Raw genomic sequence first — 10725 nt, forward strand, 5'->3', positions numbered from 1 at the left:
CTTTGACAAAGGAGCCAAACACCTTCATTGGAAGAAAGATAGCCTCTTTAATAAATGGTGCTGGAAAACCTGGCTTTCCCTATGCCAAAGATTAAAACTAAACCCATATCTTCACCAGGCACTAAACTAAAATTGAAATGGATCAAAGATCTAAATATTAAAACAGAAACCTTAAATCTGCTGAAAGATATAATAGTTTAGAACTCTTGAAGATATTGGTATAGGCTAAGATTTTATGAAACCACCTACAGTGTGAAGAGACAACCCACAGTGTGGGAAAGGAAATTACCAGCTGTTCTTCAAAGGACTAATATATGGTATACAAAAATAATTCCAAAAAAAATCAGACCCCAAAATGTAAAGACCCAGTTCAAAAACAGGCATCTGGAATGAGTAAACATCTCTCAGATGAAGAAGTACAAATGACAAATACATATATCAAAAAATGTTCAACATTACTGGTCCTTCGTTTATTTATTTCTTTATTTTTTAAAGAGAGTACAAATTAGAATTTTTAAAAAATACAAGTGATACAGATTTTCACTTAACAAAATATGAATTTCAGAGTATTTGTTGTAATGCATAGTGTTGTCTTCCAACCAGTTATTCATATTTCCAGATATATGCATGTATAACTGGAAGAATAAATAAAAAATAAAGAAATGTATAAGAAATTAAGAAGAGGGCCAGCCAAATAGATCAGCACATTAAAGCACCTGCAAGCATGTGCAGGAGCCAAGCATTCAATCCCTAGGCCTAAAGTGCCAGCCCTGCACCAGGAGCATGCTGAAATGGCAGTTGAGACTGGGGGTGGTGCACATGCCTGTAATCCCAGCTCTTAGGAGGCTGTAAATAGGCAGATCACTGCAAGTCCAATCTAGTAGTGAGATCCTGAACACCCTATAGAACCTTCCCTAAAATACAAAAAAAAAAAAAAGAAAGAAAGAAAGAAAGAAAGAAGAAAGAAAGAAAAAGAAATTAAGAAGAGAAAAAGTATAAACAATTGAACAAAGGAGACAAAACAAATTATCTGCTCCCTTCCATAGACCAGTAGAGATGCACAGTATAGTTATCCAAACTATCTTGCTTACATACATAGATAAATCTCTTTCCCCTACTCCCTCTCCTGTCCTTCTCCTCAATTCAGTAACTCTTTCCTTTTCAAAAAGTTCATTCCCTTTTCCCAGTACCTATTATGCCCTTCAGATACTATTTTTCTCTTTCAGGTTCTCACACTAAGTAGACAATATGATGTTTCCACATGCAGATCTGATTTATTTCACTGAAGAGTGTGTTCTCTAGTGCATCCATTTGCCAACAAAAGACTCAAATTTATCCTGTTTTATAGCTGAACAATACTCCATTGTGTAAAAATACCACATCTTCTTTATTCATCCTGCAGTTTATGGGCACCTGGGTTGTTTCCAGGATTTAATCTACAACAAACGGTACTGCTATAAATGTGGGTGCACATATAATGCTGTGGTATGAGGTTTTCAGTTCTTTTGGAAGAATACCAAGGAGGGGAATAGCTGGATTAAGTGTAGTCTCCAATCCTAGTCTTTAAAGGAATCTCCACAGTGATTTCCATGTTGGTTGTATCATTCTACACTCCTACCAACAGTGGAGAAGGGTTCCTTTTTCTCCACAGTCCCTCCAGTGTTTATTATTGGCTGACTTCTTGATGTTAGCTATTCTTTGTGGGGTGAGATGGAATCTCAGTGTTGTTTTAACTTTTATTTCTTGAATGACCAATGATATTGAACATTTCTTCATATATTTACTTGCCATTTGTATTTCTTCCTCTGATTAACTATGTATTCATCTCAGATGCCCATTTTTGGATTGGGTCTTTGAATTTAGGGGGAATGAATTTTTTTAATTCTTTATATGATCTAGATAGAAGGCCTTTGTCATGGGGACAGTTGGCTGTAATTTTTTCCCAGTTTATGGGTCTTTTTTTACTCTGTTGGAGATTGTTTTTTCTTTTTTCTTTTTTTTTTTTTCAGAACTGGGGATTGAACTCAGGCCCTTGCACTTGCCAAGCAAGCACTTATTCTACTGAACCATCTCCCTGGCTCTGGAGATTTATTTTGAAGTGCAGAAACTTTTAAAAAGATGAGATCCCCGTTTTTGATTCTTTGAAGTATTTCCGGTGCAGTTTGGTTTTTGTTCATGAACTCTACATACCCCTATGTCTTTAAGATTTCTACCTACATGTTCATCCTGAAGATTTAGTGTTTCTGTTTTAATATTTAAATCTTTGATCAATTTTTACTGTAGCTTTGTGCCTGATGATAGGCATGGGTCTAGTTTTAGCCTTTGGCATGTGGAAAACCAGTTTTTGCAGCACCATTTATTAAAGAGGCTACATTTCTTCCAGTGAGCCTGTCTGGCCCCTTTACCAAAAATAAGGGGGCTGAGAGTGCTTGCAGTTGTGTCTGCATCTTCTAATCTATTCCACTGATCCTCAGGTCTGTGTTTATGCCAGTACTATGCTGATTTTATCACAGTAGCTTTCTAGTATAATTTCAGGTCAGAGATTGTGATACCTCCTGCATTTCCTGTGTTTCCAAGAATTGCTTTTGATATTCTGGATCTATTCTGGTTCCAGATGAATTTGAGGAAGGTTTTCTCTAGCTCTGTGAGATATACTAATGGTATTTTTTTATTTTTATTTTATTAATTTTATTGAGAAAGAAATAGCAGTGAGACAGTTTCAAAACAGGTAAGTAGGACAGTTACAATAATTAGTACATTGCATATTGTTGTCTTCATAGTAGTTAGTCCTTTGTGAGACTGATTCCTAAGTATTTCAATTTTTTGGATGTTATTGTGAAAGGTATAATTTTGCTAATTTCTCAGTGCACTCATTGTTTGTGTACAAAAATACTACTGATTTTTGAGTGTTGACTTTGTATCTGGCTACATTGCTTAATTTGGCAATTAAATCTACAAGATTCTGATAGAGTTTTGGGGGTTTTCTGTCATCTGCAAATAATGATAATTTCACTTCTTTTCCAATCTTCATTCCTTTTATTTTTCTCTCTTGTCTAATTGCTCTGGCTAATGTTTCCAGAACTATATTGAATAGGAGTGGAGACAGTGGACATCCTTGTCTTGTTCCTGATTTTATTTATCTATCTATCTATCTATCTATTTATCTATCTATCTATCTATCTATCTATCTATCTATCTATCTATTGTATTTTAGGGAAGGGTCTACAGGGTGTTCAGGGTTTCACTACTAGATAGGACTTGTAGTGATCTGCCTATACAGCCTCCCAAGACTGGGATTACAGGCGCGCACCACCACACCCAGCCTCAATTGCCATCTCAGCATGCCCCTGGGGCGGGGCTGGCACTGTAGGCCTGGCGATGGAATCCCTGGCCCCTGCACCTGCTTGCAGGCTCTTTAAGCCACTGCAACATTTGGCCAGCCCTTATTCCTGATTTTAAAGTGAAGACCTTCAGTTTTTGCCCATTTAGTATGATGTTGGCTGTTGCTTTCTCATAGATGGCTTTTATCAGGTTGAGATATAGACCATCTATTCTGATTCTCTGCAGGGTTTTTATCATGAATCAGTGTTGGACTTTGCAAAAAGCTTTTCCTGCACCTATTGAGATGATCATGTGGTTTTTGTTCTTGGTTCTATTGATGTGGGTATTGAATTTATGAATTTGCGTACATTGAACCAGCCCTGCATTCCTGGACCGAATCTTACATGGTTATGTATAATCTTCTTGATGATTTGCTGCATTCTGTTTGCTAATATCTTATTGAGGATTTTTGCATCTATATTCATTAGAGAGATTGGTCTGTAGTTCTCTATTTTAGTTGGATCTTTCTCTGGTTTTGGAATCAAAGTAATACTTGCCTCCAAGAATGAATTCGGGAGAACTGCTTCTCTTTCAATTTCACTGAAGTGTTTGAGAAAAGTTGGCATTAAATCTCATAGAATTCTGCTGTGAATCTATTGAGACCTGGGATTTTCTTTGTTGGTAAGTTTTTATTAGATTTTCAATTTTGTTTCTCATTATTGCATTATTCAGAATTTGTATATCTTCTTGACTCAGCTTTGGCCTTTCATATGTACCTAAGAAAATATCCATTTCCTCTGTGTTTTCCATCCTGTGAGACTAAAGATTTTGGAAGTAAATATTAATAATTTTATGAATTTCTCTGGGGTAGTGATTTCACCCTTTTCATTCTTTTTTGTTTTGTTTTGTTTTCATTTATGTGTTGGTACAGGGTCTCATTACACAGCTCAGACTTGTAGTGATCCTTCTGATTTCAGTCTCCCAGCGCTGGGATTATAGTCAGGCACCACCACACCTGGACTTGGTCTCCAGATCAGCACGCCACAGGGATGGGGCCAGAGCAGCATGCAGCTTTTTCATTTTTTATTTCATGAATTTGGTTTTTTTCTTTCATTTTTGATTAGGTTGGCTAGGGGTTTCTCAATTTTATTTACTGTTTCAAAGAACTAACTTTGATTCATTTATTCCTTGAACTGTTTTCTTCATCTCCAATGGATTAATTTCTGCTCTAATCTTTATAATATTCTGCCTTTTTTTAGGCTTTGGGCTTGACCTGCTCTCTTTCTAGTACCTTGAGGTGCAGCATAAGATCATTTATTTGGGCTTGTTCTGTTTTCCTAACGTGCAAGTTTACCGCTATAAATTTCCTATTAAGATAGCTTTCATTACATCCCACAGGTTTTGGTAAGTTGTATCTGCATTTTCATTTGATTATAAATATTTTTTTAATTTCTTCTTTAATTTCATCTGTGACCCACTGGTTGTTTAGGAGGCTGTTATTTAATTTCCATTGTTTGTGATGTTTTTGTAGTTTCTTTTGTCAACAATTTCCAGTTTTCTTGCACTGAAGTCAGATAGTATGCATAGGATAATTTTTCCTTTGCATTTACTTAAAAGTGCTCTGTGTGCTAGTATATGGTCTATTTTGGAGAATGTCCCATGTCCAGCTGAGAAGAATGTGTATTTTAAAGGCTACAATTCTTGTTGCATAGTTCTTGCTTTATCTTGGTCTTAACCATCCAGTAGAAAAGTATAAAATGAAGTATAAGAAGTAAAGCTATGGTGTTATGTTGAGCTGTAGGGGACTCAGGTCAACAATTTCTGACACTGCCAGTCAAGAGGAAGACCCACTAAATACTATTATGGAATACTGGACTCTTATAGAATATTTTGCTGAGTTAACATACCTATAATAGTGAAATGATGGAACTAAACAAAAAAGGGGATACAGACGAATGTCCATTTTGTATCTGTGTATTCAAAATGGTTAAGATAGATATATGGTTACATTCTCTTAATAAATAGAGGGATTTGTTGTGATAGTGTTTGTGAATAAGATATCATGTCTGCATCTTGTACAGCAAATAACCACTAGGAAGAGAGTATGCAATGTGTTAATTATTGAAACTTTCATACCAATTTGATTTGAAACTGTCTCATTGCTATTGTCTCAATAAAATTATAGAAAAAATAAAAATAAAAAAGAGGGGCTGAGGAGATGGCTCAGTGAAATAAGTGCTTCCCTGGCAAGTGCAAGGTTCTGAGTTCAATCCCCAGTTCTGGCAAAAAAATAAATAAATAAAAAATAAAAAAGAATAAAAATTGAAAAGAATGTGTATTTTGTTCTTGCTGGGTAAAACATTCTGTAAAGGTCTACCAAGTCGATTTCTTCACAAGTTTGGTTTAGTTCTGGGGGTTTTTTTGTTTGTTTTTGTTTTTGTTTTTGTTTTGCTGATTTTTCACCTAGTTGATCTATCTCTTTGTGATAGTGGTGTGTTGAAGTCTTCCACTGCTATTTTATTATTGCTTATTTGATTTTTTCACATCTGCTAAAATTTGTCTTATGTAGGCGGGTGCTCCTACTATAGGTGCATATATATTTATAATTGCTACATCTTCCTCTTGCAGTTTTCCTTTAACAAGTATGTACTGACCTACTTTATCTGTTTGAATGTTTTTTTAAGCTATTGTCAGCAATCAGGATATCTACCTCTACTTTTTTTCTGATTTCCTGTGGCATGGAGCATTCTTTTCCATCCTTTGATTTTTAGTCTGTGTATTGGTCAGGGTTTTATTTAGAGGAACAGATATAATATAAGGAACAGACATTAACACAAGATATACAATGTATAAGTAATTGTAAGATTGGCTTACAACAGTCAGCCACAAAGTCAGATGAGGAAGCATGCAGAGGGAATCTGCATACCCCAGACTGAAGAATTCAGTCCCAAGGTCTGAAGCTCACTGCTGTGCTCCATACAAGTCTCTATACATCAGCTAATGGGTCTGCCACAGAAGACTGAAAAATCTGTGATGAATGCTGAAGAGTCTGTGATGGAAAGTGAAGGATCCAAGCCAGAGGCCAAAGAGTCTGCATTGCAAGCCAGGTAACAAAGTCCAAGCCGAATGCGAAGACTGAAGTTCCTCTGACAAAGTGGAACATCAACTCCTTCCTCAGCCCCTTATATGGTTTCTTTGTGCTAAGTCACTCTGGAGAGAACCAATTGTGCCCCAGGGCAGGACCCCCACTGGCTGGAACCATGTCATGAAGTCATCCAGCCAAGTTGACACAATATATCAACTACTACAATCTGTAAATTTTCTTTTGAGGTAAATGTGTTACTTATATGCATTGTATTGTTGGATTTTGTTTCTTAATCCACTATGCTAGTTTGTTTCTTTTGATTGGTGAACTGAGACCATTTACATTGATAGTTATAACTGATATGTATTGACTTATCTTTGCCATGTTATTTTCCTGCTATAGGTTCTGTACTTTTCCCCTCTTTTTAATTATGTGCTCTGTTTGGTGGTTTCTCTCTGTTGTTCTTGAAGCTGTAATCACTTCTGTCTCTTTCTAGAGTATCTCTCAGTACTCTTTGTAGGGTTGGTTTGGGGACCATGAATTACTTCCATTATTCTTTGTCATGGAAGGATCTTATTTTGCCATTGAATTTGATGAATAGTTTTGCAAGATATATCAATCTGGGTTGGAAGTTATTTTCTTTCAGGACCTGAAATACTTCACTCCAAACTCTCCTTGATTTGATGGTTTGTGTCAAGAAATCTGCCTTGATTCTGATGGGCTTTCCATTGTAGGTGATCTGCTTCTTCTCTCTAGCAGCTTTTAATAGTCTATTCTTTGCTGAGTTTCTAAGATCTTGATTATTATATGCCTAGGTGTGGATTTATTGTGATTATGGCCATGTGGAATTCTATATGCCTCACTTATCTGTATGTAAGATTCTTTTCTCAAGTCTGGAATATTTTCTGCCAGTACTTCTGCAAATAATCTCTATGTCATTTGTGTTGTCTCCCATTGCTTCATTGATGCCTATTATTCTTATAGTATTTTTCTTTGCATTGTCTTGCAGCTGCTGAATTGTTATTTCCTGGTTCCTTGTTAGTTTTAAGAGATCTTTCCTCCAGATAGCTCAGTGGATTAATCCGCTACTCAGGTAGATCCAGGGGCTAGGGTATGATCCCTGGCTGTGCCATGCTGTCCCTGCCTCCAGGGGCATGCTGAGATGGCGATTGAGACTGGGTGTGGTAGAGCACACCTGTAATCCTAGCACTTGGGAGACTGAAAACAGGACGATCATTATGAGTCCAATCTTTGTAGTGAGACCCTGTAGACCCTGTACTAAATATGTTAAGACAGAGAGAGAGAGAGAGAGAGAGAGAGAGAGAGAGAGAGAGAGAGAGAAAGAGAGAGAGAGAGAAATCTTTCCCTTCATGTTCATTAATTACACCACTGTCTTTGGGAACTGAAAGTCTATCTTCAGTTTCATTCAAGTGGTTTTACCAGCTTTCAATAGAGTTCTTAATTTCCTGGATATCTGTTTGAATCTTTTTCATACATTCTAATTCTTCCCTGTAGTGTTCATTCAGCGTTTCCATCATTTTTCTATTCTTCTCTATTTTTTTATCTATGTCTTCTTTAGCTCTGCTGAACAATTCTTTCACAATTGTTGTCATATCTTTTTGGACCTGAGAGATTATTTCTGATCTTATTTCTTTACTTCAGTTGCTACCACTTCAGAGATTTCAGGTGTGGGATTTCCAAACTCTTGTATGTCTCTCTCCTGGATTTGTTCTGGGTGGACTAGAGTACTGAGATTGCCTTTTGCTCCTGTGTTTTGGCATTTATGAAGCTCCAGTAATCACCTAGAGTCCCACAGGGTGCCCAGAATTCACCAAAGTTCTTAAATGGCACCAGGAAAGTTCATCACTGGTTTTTTAAGAGATGCAAATTAAAGCATCAGTGAAGGGTTGGAGAGATAGCTCAGTAGAATAAGCACTTGCCTAGCAAGCACAAGGGCCTGAGTTTAATCCCTGGTTCTGAAAAAAAATGCAACAGTGAGATTCTATCACACTCCAGAGAGAATGGCTGTTATCAAGAAATCCACTAATACCATTGTTCACTACTGGTGACAGTGTAGACTGGTACAACAACTATGGAAATCTGTGTGGATATCTCTCAAAAAACTAAAATTAGAGGTTCCATTTTACACAGCTACTTCCCCTTCTTAGTGTCTGTCTGTAATCATTATCCCACAGTGATATATGTATACATGTTTGTAGCAGCACAATTTACAACAGCTAAATCTTGGAAGCAGCCCAAGTCCTCATCAACTGAGGAATGCATACAGAAGATGTGGTTATTTATATAGTGAAATACTCTTATGCCATAAAGAAGGATAAGCTTGAGACATTTCTAGCTAAATAGATACACCTTGAGACTATCCTCCTAAGTGAAACAAATCAGACACACATGTGTAAATAGTGCTTTGTTTCTCTGGAGTGAAACACCAAAAGTGTAAACAAGAACCAAAATGTGCAATAGATATTGGTAATGGGAAGAAAATATTCAAGGTAAAAGGGGAACAAAGGAGACAACAATATGCAATGTATTAATTATTGAAACTGTCCTACTAATCAGTTTTGAAACTGTCTCATTGCTATTTGTTTCTCAATAAAATTAATTTTTAAAAAAAGAGGAACAAAGTATGGGGCTATTTATTCCTTACCATCACGTGCCATGTTCAACTCTTTGTTCCTTACATACAAGAATCTAGGAACCTATCATGGATCTGATCACCCAAAAATGCCACTTATCCCAATGTGATTTATAGGTCATATCAAATCAAAATTAAACCTCCCTGTGTGTGTGTGTGTGTGTGTGTGTGTGCACGCGCGCACATTCAAATACCTGAATTGATTCTAAAATGTATATGGAATTGAAAGAGGAATAATAAAGTTACCCATGAGGATAAAGGACAACTTCTCTACTGTGTATTACAGACTTAACATAGAACTGCAGAAATTAAGACAGTGTAGAATGGGTACCAGAATAAGTAGAAGATGAATGAAATAAAACAGAAAACCAAATATGCTGTAGTTCTATTAATACAGTACTTGATTTATAGCAAAGGTAGCAAGGTAGGCAAGGAAAATATATATTGATAATAAATGCTATTTTCTGTAAGAAGGTATATATGGGGAAATTAACATGACTCCCACTATTATAGGCAGCTAAATTAGATAAAAAATATTACAGGCAGTCAGACAGGGATAGGTCCTCAGGAGAGCAGCACAAAGATGAAAATACATTATGACTGGCTAGAGGTGCATCTATGGAAGGCCAGGCTTTAAGATAAAGGCAAAATGACCAGGTCTACATGCCTCTCCAAGGAAAAAGCAATGTACTATGATTGGTATCAGCAAGTCATCCAGGTGGGTGACCAAGGCTTCCTGACACATCTCTTCCAAAAAAGCCCTCATTCTTTCTATAAATACCAGTTACATGATTTCCTTCCCCACTGGATCAACATTACCGAATCAGCTATACTTATAGTCTTATTAATCATAATTTTGTCCCACATCATACCCACCTCATAATTTTGCACCCACCTCATGACTCCATAAAACTTCTTCTAGAGAGTGGGGTCCATGACAATCCACTTGGACCCCCTCCTTATTCTCAGGAGTTGCCTCTACCTCAATAAAATTTCCTACTCTTAGCCTCCATTGTTGCTTAAAATTAATTCTTCAATTTCTTTTTCATTCTTCAATTTTAGAAAATACAAAGTTAGTGTATCTGACATGTAATAGGTTAAGAGTTTTAATATTTCCAATATACCATTTAGAGGTCCTGTATTACCCCCCCATACAATGAACACAAAAATTAATTTCAGGCAAAATTATGAAGCCATTAAAATGTAATATAGCCTGGATGTGGTAGGTAGCACATGCCTATAACCCAGCACTAGGGAGGCTGAGTCCGGAGGATCACTGCAAGTTCAAAGCCAACCTGGACTACAAAGTGAATTCAAGCCAACCTGAACTGCACAGCAAAACCTTGTCTCAAAAAGAAAAAAAGTGATATAAGAAAATATCTGCATTTTACTGATATAGGGAAAGATTTTCAAAGCAGAATATCCAAAGCATTAGCCACTGATAATTTAGATAACATTAATTGTGAACATCTGTGTATCAAAAATTCCCTCAAAATACTAGAAGGCAAGTCAAAGGGAAACTGATATTTGCAATACAAATAACAAAAGATCTATTTTAAGAATATGCAGCATATTCATAAAAATAATAAAAAGAAAACCCAGTAGAAACAGATAAGAGACTTGAACAAATACATCATAAAATAAGAAATGCAGTTTTCCATAAATA

This window comes from Octodon degus, unplaced genomic scaffold (assembly GCF_000260255.1).
Source record: "Octodon degus isolate 3935 unplaced genomic scaffold, OctDeg1.0 scaffold00245, whole genome shotgun sequence".
In the NCBI taxonomy this organism is placed as follows: Eukaryota; Metazoa; Chordata; class Mammalia; order Rodentia; family Octodontidae; genus Octodon; species Octodon degus.